Raw genomic sequence first — 10,841 nt, 5'->3', positions numbered from 1 at the left:
GTGATGATCGGACATGGGTTAGTCAACATGGATCATGTGTCACTTAGATGACTAGAGGGATGTCGATTTAAGTGGGAGTTCATACGTAATTTGATTAAATGAACTTAATTGTCATGAACTTAGTCTAAAAGTTGTCTTTATAAATATTTTTGATGGCCAACATCAACCTCAATTTCAATGCATTCCTAGAGAAAAACAAGCTGAAAGATGATGGTAGCAACTATGCGGACTGGGTCCGCAACTTGAAGCTCATCCTTGAAGTAGCTAAAAAGGATTATGTCCTTGATGCGCCGCTAGGTGACCCTCCTACTCCCGCAGCAGCCCAGGACATTCTGAACGTCTCGCAAACGCGGAGTGATGACTACTCTTTGGTTAGGTGTGGCATTTTATACAGTTTGGAAACGGGGCTCCAAAGGCATTTTGAGCAACACGGTGCATATGAGATGTTCCAAGAGCTGAAACTAGTTTTTCAAGCTCATGCCCGTGTCGAGAGATATGAAGTCTCCGACAAGTTCTTTATCTGTAAGATGGAGGAGAATAGCTCTATCAGTGAGCACATGCTCAAAATGTCTGGGTTACACGGTAGTCTGAATTCACTTGGAGTTGAACTTTCGGACGATGCTATAATTGACAGAATCCTCCAGTCTCTCCCACCAAGCTACAAAGGTTTTGTGCTGAACTACAACATGCAAGGGATGGAGAAGACCATTCCCGAGTTGTACTCGATGCTCAAGTCTACAGAAGTAGAAATCAAGAAAGAGCATCAAGTGTTGATGGTCAACAAGACCACCAGTTTCAAGAAGGGCAAGGGTAAGAAGAACTTCAAGAAAGACTGCAAAGCCGTTGCCGCGCCCGGTAAGCGAGATACCGGGAAGAAGAAAAAGAATGGACCCAAGCCTGAGATTGAGTGCTTCTATTGCAAGGGAAAAGGTCACTGGAAGCGGAACTGCCCCAAGTACTTAGCGGACAAGAAGGCCGGCAACGTTAAAGGTATATGTGATATACATGTTATTGATGTGTACCTTACCAGCGCTTGTAGTAGCTCGTGGGTATTTGATACCGGTGCTGTTGCTCACATTTGCAACTCAAAGCAGGAACTGCGGAATAAGCGGAGACTGGCCAAGGACGAGGTGATGATGCGCGTCGGGAATGGCTCCAAGGTCGATGTGATCGCCGTCGGCATGCTACCTCTACATGTACCGTCGAGATTAGTTTTAAACCTTAATAATTGTTATTTAGTACCAGCTTTGAGCATGAATATTGTATCAGGGTCTTGCTTAATGCGATACGGCTACTCATTTAAGTCACAGAATAATGGTTGTTCTATTTATATGAGTGATATGTTTTGTGGTCATGCTCCGCTGTTGAATGGTTTATTCTTGATGAATCTCGATCGTGATGTTACACATATTCATAGTGTGAGTACCAAAAGATGTAAAGTTGATAATGATAGTCCCACATACTTGTGGCACTGCCGCATTGGTCATATCGGTGTTCAGCGCATGACGAAGCTCCATATTGATGGACTATTAGAGTTTCTTGACTTTGAATCATTTGACACATGCGAACCGTGCCTCATGGGCAAGATGACTAAGACTCCATTCTCAGGAATAATGGAGAGAGCGACCGACTTATTGGAAATAATACATAAAGATGTGTGTGGTCCAATGAACGTTGAAGCTCGCGGTGGCTGCCGTTATGTTCTCACTCTCACCGATGATTTGAGTAGGTATGGGTATATCTACTTGATGAAGCACAAATCTGAGACGTTTGAAAAGTTCAAGGAAATTTAGAGTGAGGTTGAGAATCAACGTGACAGAAAAATTAAGTGTCTACGATCTGATCATGGAGGAGAATATTTGAGCGACGATTTTGGCACACACCTAAGGAAGTGTGGAATCGTTTCACAACTGATGCCGCCTAGCACACCGTAACGCAACGGTGTGTCTGAACGTTGTAATCACACTTTTTTAGATATGGTACGATCTATGATGTCTCTTACCGACTTACCGCTATCATTTTGGGGATACGCATTAGAAACTGCAGCATTCACTTTAAATAGGGCACCGTCTAAATCCGTTGAGACGACACCATATGAACTATGGTTTGGCAAGAAACCTAACCTGTCGTTTCTTAAAGTTTGGGGCTGCGATGCTTATGTAAAGAAACTTCAACCAGAGAAGCTCGAAACCAAAGCGGAGAAATGCGTATTCATAGGATACCCTAAGGAAACTATTGGGTATACCTTCTATCTTAGATCCGATGGTAAAACCTTTGTTGCCAAGAACGGATCCTTTCTAGAGAAAGAGTTTCTCTCGAAAGAAGTAAGTGGGAGGAAAGTAGAACTTGATGAGATAACTACACCCCCTCTCGAACCGGAAAGTAGCGCAGCGCGGGAAATTGTTCCTGTGGCACCTACACCAACTAAAGAGGAAGTTAATGATGATGATCATGAAGCTTTGGATCAAGTTGGTACTGAACCACGAAGGTCCACAAGGGTACGCTCCGCACCAGAGTGGTACGGCAACCCTGTGATGGAAATCATGTTGTTAGACAACGGTGAACCTTCGTACTATGAAGAAGCAATGGCGGGCCCGGATTCCAAGAAATGGCTTGAGGCTATGAAATCCGAGATAGGATCCATGTATGAGAACAAAGTATGGACTTTGGTGGACTTGCCCGATGATCGGCGAGCCATAGAAAATAAATGGATCTTCAAGAAGAAGACTGATGCAAACGGAAATGTGACCATTTATAAAGCTCGACTTGTCGCAAAGGGTTTTCGACAAATTCAAGGAGTTGACTACAAGGAGACTTTCTCTCCCGTAGCGAAGTTGAAGTCAGTCTGAATCATGTTAGCAATTGCCGCTTTTCATGATTATGAAATTTGGCAAATCGACGTCAAAACAATGTTCCTTAACGGGAATCTTAAGGAAGAGTTGTATATGATGCAACCAGAAGGTTTTGTCGACCCTAAGGGCGCTAACAAAGTGTGCAAGCTCCAGCGCTCCATCTATGGGCTGGTGCAAGCATCTCGGAGTTGGAACATTCGCTTTAATGAGGTGATTAAAGCGTTTGGGTTCATACATGTTTATGGAGAAGACTGTCTGTACAAGAAAGTGAGTGGGAGTTCTGTAGATTTCCTCATACTGTATGTGGATGACATATTATTGATGGGGAATAATATAGAGATGTTGGAGAGCATAAAGGCCAATTTGAACAAGAGTTTTTCAATGAAGGACCTTGGAGAAGCTGCATACATATTAGGCATCAAGATCTATAGAGATAGATCGAGACGCCTCATAGGTCTATCGCAAAGTACATACCTTGACAAGATATTGAAGAAGTTCAATATGGAAAACTCAAAGAAGGGGTTCTTGCCAGTTTTGCAAGGTATGAGATTGAGTAAGACTCAGCCACCGACCACGACAACAGATAGAGAGAAGATACTGTCCCCTACGCTTCAGCCGTAGGCTCTCTAATGTATGCCATGCTGTGTACCAGAGCTGATATAAACCTTGCCATAAGTTTGGTAGGGAGGTACCAAAGTGATCCCGTTATGGAACACTGGACAGCGGTCAAGAATATCCTTAAGTACCTGAAGAGGACTAAGGAGATGTTTCTCATTTATGGAGGTGATGAAGGGCTCGTCGTAAAGGGTTACGTCGATGCTAGCTTCAACACAGATCCGGATGACTCTAAGTCATAGACCAGATACGTGTATGTTTTGAATGGTGGGGCAGTGAGCTGGTGCAGCAGCAAGCAAGAAGTCGTGGCAGCATCTACATGTGAAGCGGAGTACATAGCTGCTTTAGAAGCGGCTCATGAAGGAATTTGGATGAAGGAGCTCATCACCGACCTTGGAGTGGTTCCAAGCGCGTCGGGTCCAATGACACTCTTCTGTGATAACACTGGGGCCATTGCCATAGCCAAGGAGCCCAGGTTTCACCGGAAGACCAGGAACATCAAACGCCGCTACAACTCCATCCAGGACCATGTCTGTCATGCCCAAGATGCGACCCTATCCTCAATTTGGCACGAAGGCCTCGTCAGGGATAGAAGCGCATCTCGTCGTGTCGCAAGAATGGATATCGTTACAAGTACATGTACTGAAAAGATGAGATATATATTTAGAATTGGCTTACACTCACCACAAGCTACATCAAAGTCACAACAGTACAATACATATTCACCAAGAGTAAGCGCAGGGTCCGACTACGGATGAAAAACAAACGACAAAAGAAGAACGACGTCCATCCTTGCTATCCCAGGCTGCCGACCTGGAACATATCCTAGATCGATGATGATGAAGAAGAAGAAGCAACTCCAAATGAACAATCAACGCGCTTGCGTCAAGTAACCTTTACCTGTACCTGCAACTGGTGTTGTAGTAATCTGTGAGCCATAGGGGACTCAGCAATCTCATTTCCAAAGGTATCAAGACTAGCAAAGCTTAATGGGTGAGGCATGGTTAAGTGGTGAGGTTGCAGCAGCGGCTAAGCATATATTTGGTGGCTAACCTTACGAGTACAAGAAATAAGAGGGGGAAGATCTACGCATAGCGGACGTGAACTACCGATGATCAAATGAATGATCCTGAACACCTACCTACGTCAGACATAACCCCACCGTGTCCTCGATCGGAGAAGGAACTCACGAAAGAGACATTCACGGTTACGCACACAGTTGGCATATTTTAATTAAGTTAACTTCAAGTTATCTAGAAGCAGCGTTAAAAAAAGTTTCGACGTTGCCACATAACCGCCGGCATGGCTTTCTGAAAGATTTAACCCTGCAGGGGTGCTCCAACTAGTCCATCACAAATTACCACAAGCCGCATAGAAATCCTCAATCACGAAGCTCGCGATCTCGTCGGATTCCCTAGTGGAAAGCCTCAACTCTGAGATTACCCAAAGCATCACCGGAATCCCGATGCACAAGATATTTCGTCAAAGGTAAAACTAATCCAGCAAGGCCGCCCGACGTGTCGACGATCCTGATAGGAGTCGCGTACTTCATTCTCAGGACACGTCGGATGGAAAAGCCTACAGGAACCAAACCTCGAGTTGCCCCGTGGCGGCCCCGTAGTTTGTCCATTTTGGACCAACACTCATGAGGAGCACTGGCCCGGTGGTTGATTAAAGTATCCTCGGGGTCCAGAAAGTCCCTATGCAATTTTATTAGGTGATTAGGCAAATGTAGTACCAAAGTTGGGCCTTGCTAGACCAGCATTAATCTAAAACGAATTATCAAGGGGGTCCCCATAACAACCCCGATCGTGTTAGGAGCGCTCAATTATGGAACATAACACCGGTAGCCGAAACTAAGGGGGCAAAGGTGGAACAAAACACCAGGCAAGAAAGGCCGAGCCTTCCACTTTTTACCAAGTATATAGGTGCATTAAATTAAATAGCATTTAAATATGGTGATATGACAAGGAACCCATGTTATCACATGGAAGCATCTGCACCTGCAACTAGCAACGCTAACAACATGGTTAAGCAAGTGGAAACATAGCCAATCAGTGGTTTGCTAGGTCGGACAGGTTGAAGGTTAACATGGCATTGCTGAGAGGCTGATATTTAACATGTGGTAGGCAACAAGACATAATGATAGAAGCGGTAAAACTAGCATGGCAATGATAGTAATGGTATCTGGGGAAATGGTCATCTTGCCTGAGATCCCGCTTGGAAGAAGAATGCCTCCGTGAAGCAGACGAACCGACGTAGTCGAACGGGTCCTCACAATCCGACACACTTGCGGAACTTTATCGAGACGGAGGAAACCGGAAACAAGAATCAACACAAGATATACACCACGCGATGCACAACACAAATGATGCATGAGCAGCTGAACGCATGCAAGACACGGCATGACCATTCACAACACTCAAACGCTACACATTAAGTGAAGTTCAATATGCAACGAGTTGCATATTGATGAAACTCCATGTTTATTTATTTAGTTCGATCCCGATTAGGTACACGGCAATATTAAATGTGGTTAAACATGGCAAGAGGTGAAGCGTAATTAAACTACCTATCTAGGCTTTTCAAATGAGGTCGGAAATGACATATAGCATCTCCGAAACGACCTCACATGTTAATTTACAATTCTATCCAGATCTGAACTAGCACATTTAATTGGTTGTTAAACAACAAAACAAATAGGTTCACGTGATTCTACGCGTCATTACAAGCAATTTACACATAGAGAACTTCTCCAACGAAGCTACGGTTCAAAAGATACAAGCACCGCAAGATATGATGGCATGAATGCAATATGTGTGCAACGACGGTCACGAGCACTTCAAAACATACAATCAGCAAGGGAAAATGAAACTACATGAGATTCTAAGCAAGTTTCATGTAGGACACGATCAAATCGGAGCTACGGTTCAACAACTACGAGCTAAACAAGAAAACACTACAAGCTGCCAAAATCAGCCACATAGCATTTTCTACACCCCACAACTATGAGCTACACAACTCAAATCTACTCAACCTAGGCATGCCACGAAAGAGGACAAGAAGAACTACAACAAACAACTAACAACAACTAGCATGGCATCAAGGAACACTAGGAAAAGAAGTCACAAAATGGCATCTCACACACTATTTCAGACTTAGTGAAAATTACACTTCATGAAAGTGCAGTTTTCGATTTGAAGCCATATTGACAGCAGCAAAACCTATAGCTACAGGACTCCAAATGACATAAAAATTCACACCTTGCTAGAGAATCACAATGTCTACAACTTACTCCATTGCACCAACCTCAAAAGAGCTACAAATCACAAGATACAAGCAAGACAAGACATCAACTAAACATAACAGATTCCAGACTTAGAAATATTTCAGCACCTCCAAATCAGCACTATTCTAGAAACTTGAGAGCAAGCAAACCACACCTAAACATGCATTTCTATTGCAACCAAAAATGCCAGGGGCTAGAGTAAACATCCAAGAACAACTCCCTAGTTGACAACTTAATCAAGCGGAGCACGGAATAAATCCTACGAAAAAGACAAGAGGGCAACATAGCAAATATCACGCGAAGTAACTTGCTCTAATGCTAAGACTAATTGCACAGAAAAATCCCATGGATTTTTCTACCCCGAAAACATATAAAATATGTGGGGTTGCAGCACGAAAATATTGCCACACGTAAATGCGAGAAAATAACCTATACACAGAAAAATAAACTAGTGGCAAACCCTACACGCAAAAAAACCAATGACCGCTCTAAAATACATGGCAAGAGGGTTCCTAAAACATGAACATTTAATCTACGACATTCGGGCTATCCGGACACGCGCGAAAAATAATACGGGACGCAAACATAATAGGACAACACGCGTTTCTAGGCACACGACACGCTAAAACACGTCAAACAAAAAATACAAGTCGTGAAATCGGATTCTACGCGAAAAGTTACACAAGATACATATGCTACACGTCGCGATCCGACACACGAGTTGAAAACTACGGGCGTTTTATTATCGACATATTTCTGGAATTTATTAATTCCAAAAAAAATAACCTAATAACTAATGGGTCGAACAGCATGGGCGCAAAATAGCATAACTCGCCACGGGCGGGGGGATAGGTTCACCTTGGGGCCTCTTCGGCCGGTTGAAGGTGGGCCGGCCTGGACCGAACGGGGGAAGGGGTTAGAACTGGCCTGGGCCGACTGCTAGTGGGGAGGCCAAGCGGCCCAGCTGAGCCCAAGCGGGGGAGGCCGAGCGAGGCCTAGGCGCGAGACTGCTGGGCCGCACGAGCCGTCGGGCACCTTGTCGCGCTCCCAGCGCTGCTCGATCCCGAGCGCACAGGGGCGGCGGGGGCGGGCTGCCGGCAGTAGGGAGGTCGAGGCTCGGCGCTTCAGGCTGCCGGGGCGTCGAGGACGACGAGATCCGGCGGGATCTGGCGAAGGAGGCCGGCGAGCGGCGAGATCTGGCGCGGGCGGGGTCGGCTCGAACCGGCGGCCTGCCGTCGGCGAGCGGGGAAACCGGCGGCGGCGGGAAGCAGAGGACTACGCGGCGAGACCGGCACGGGAGGCGGCAACCCGGGCAGGCGGCTGGAGGCGCGGGCGCTGGGACGCTAGGCTCGCGGGCGGCGGCGCGCGGGGGGCTCGAACAGGGAGCTCGGGAGGGAGGCCATGGACGCTGGAGCTGTGGGAGGTGCCTGGGCCGTTGGATCAGAGATCCGACGGTCCAGATGGGTGCCTTGGCTGGATCAGATCTGGGAGGAGAGAGAGATGGCTGCTAGGGTTTCGGGATTGCATGGTTTTTGAGGCAGGATTAGGGGAGACCTAAAATGGAAGGGGAGGTGTGTTTAAATAGGAAAGGGGGGCTAGGTTAACCGGAATTGCGTTCCGGATCCAACCGTGCGGTCGGATTCGGACGAATCCGCATGCGAGAACGGATACGAGGCCGTGTAGAGTTGTTATCCGGAGACGAGAGGGAGAACGGGCGGCGCGACAACGATTTTTAAAACACCGACAAACGTCCGACGGTACACCAAATACGGTGCCGCTACGGTCGACTGTTCGGGTACCAGACGAACTCCGATCGTGATGAAATTCGACAGGCGGCCTAGCTATATCTAATTACGACCGCATGCCAAGTTTCACCCCAATCAGAGAAAGTTTTCAACACGCTTTTAAAACAGGGTTTCGACGATGCTGCGGGCGCGTGCGTGTGCGGTCAGGCTCAGAATGGACAACGACGAGAACCGGCAACTACTAACTGATGCAAGTTTTTAAAACGGGCGACAATGGGATGCCGATGCAATGCTGATGATGCGATGTTGGTGCGACAAAAGAAAATAGACACACGACGAAAACGGAAAGAAAAGGGGAATCTTATGGAACGTCGACATCGGGCTGTCACAACTCTCCTACACTACAAGGGGATCTCGCCCCAAGATCCAAGAATGAAAGGGGGAGAGGATGAGAAAGAACAAGAGGTAAAAACTTAGTCGCTTCTTTGACAAACGAGTGAAACCAATGATCCTTGAAGGTATCAAAGAGATGAGGAATGATATGAGAAAGAAGCAAGAATTCACGGAAAATTTCGGCAGCACTTCGGTAGGAAAATGGGACAAAAAATTCGATAAGATGGTAGAAATAGACAATATTCACAACAAACAACTAATTAGAACAAGGGAACACCATGATCTTGATAGAACAAGAAGCTAGACCCAAAAGAGCAACATCACAAAGCCTCCGGAACAATAGAATAGGAACTAACTCATACGGAAGAAGAGAATGAAGAGAGAATGACAACTACTACCTCAAATGAACTTGGCAAGAATACTTGCAAGAATAATTGAATGGATTTGTTGGAAAAACGAGAACGAAAATAACAAGATAGTAGTGGGCTTATGGAAACCTTTTCAAACTAATGAAGTGATAACCAGCCACTAACAGAACAAGGATTGTTTGGGAGAAACAAGATATGGACAATTTCTTACACCAAGAGGATACATTGAGAACTTGGATTAATGACAAGCACCATAATAGCAAAAATCCATAGGAAAAGCTTTTGGTGAAATCCAAACCAAGGAAGCTCAATGAAGAAATCATGGGTTGAAAACATCTCATGACCATAGAATTGGTGGGTTTAATTATCTCATTCCTGAAAGAAAACTCTTCGAGGCTCCTACACTAACAAGAATGCTATAATACCACCTCAAAGGATAAAGGAAGCACAATTGCGCATATAAATGCAAGATAAAGGATACTTGAGGTTCTCCAACAAGAATCTTGAAGAACATTTGATAATGGATAGAAACCTTGAAGAACCACCATGAAGGACCTCCGTATACAAATGAATGATGCAAAGATATGAAGGTAGAAGGAATAAGATTATGACCTTGCCAAGATTTAGATGAAGCTTCACAAAGAGATACTTAAAAGAACTTGGAACTCCGGAAAATAAAGATAGGCACTTGAGAAAAGAATTGAAACCATGAGCCACTCCGGAAGAAGAATTCATGTTACTATTAACAAGAATAAGAATTATGTTATGCTCATCCTTCGTCAAATTAAATTGATGACAAGCAACTGATTAAGCATACAACTTATTCCTCTAGAAATGAATCTTGGAGAAACACAGAGAAAAACACCACTTGAAGCAAAATTGAAGGAAGCACCGGTAAGAATTCACAATTGAATGGGAACACCACGAATTAATGGATATACAAGAGAATGAAAAGATCATGAGCCACCTAACAGAAAACTTGAATAAGGCACCGGAATAATCGAGAGACGAACGAAGAGACAACAATTGTGAAGAATCGAGGATGAAAGCTGAAAGCTGAGAACGAAGAATCTTCTAAAATGATGGCCTTCGGAGGAACGAGAATGAAAACAACTCAAAAAAGCACCGGATAGCGAGAAATGGATTCTCATGATTGGAACAATTCAAGATGATGGCACAAGCTGAAAAGATAAATCTTCTAGAGAATGAACCAAGATTCGAGAGAAACACTCCTTCGGATAGCAAGCTGAGAATGATGACGAGAAAGAACACCAAGAACTACTGAAACACTCCGGAATAATGAAGAATGAAAGGTTGAGCCAATATGAGAATTAAATTCCAATAGATCATTGCACCGGTATAAGAAAAGTAGATGAGGTTAGCACCTCGAAGTAACTGAAGGATTGAAAATAAGAACTTCTGAAATATCTTTAACACTCCGGATAGAAAGAGAGAGGAATTAATAAACAAGATAGGCTGAAAGAATTTCCAACATAGGAAAGAATTACAAGGATGAATGGATAAGATGACACGGATAATTAAATTGGATTGGCAGGAAAAGATAACAAGATTGAATAAA

The sequence above is a fragment of the Hordeum vulgare genome, chromosome 6H, assembly GCF_904849725.1.
Source record: "Hordeum vulgare subsp. vulgare chromosome 6H, MorexV3_pseudomolecules_assembly, whole genome shotgun sequence".
Taxonomy (NCBI): Eukaryota; Viridiplantae; Streptophyta; class Magnoliopsida; order Poales; family Poaceae; genus Hordeum; species Hordeum vulgare.
This window is presented reverse-complemented; position numbering follows the sequence as displayed.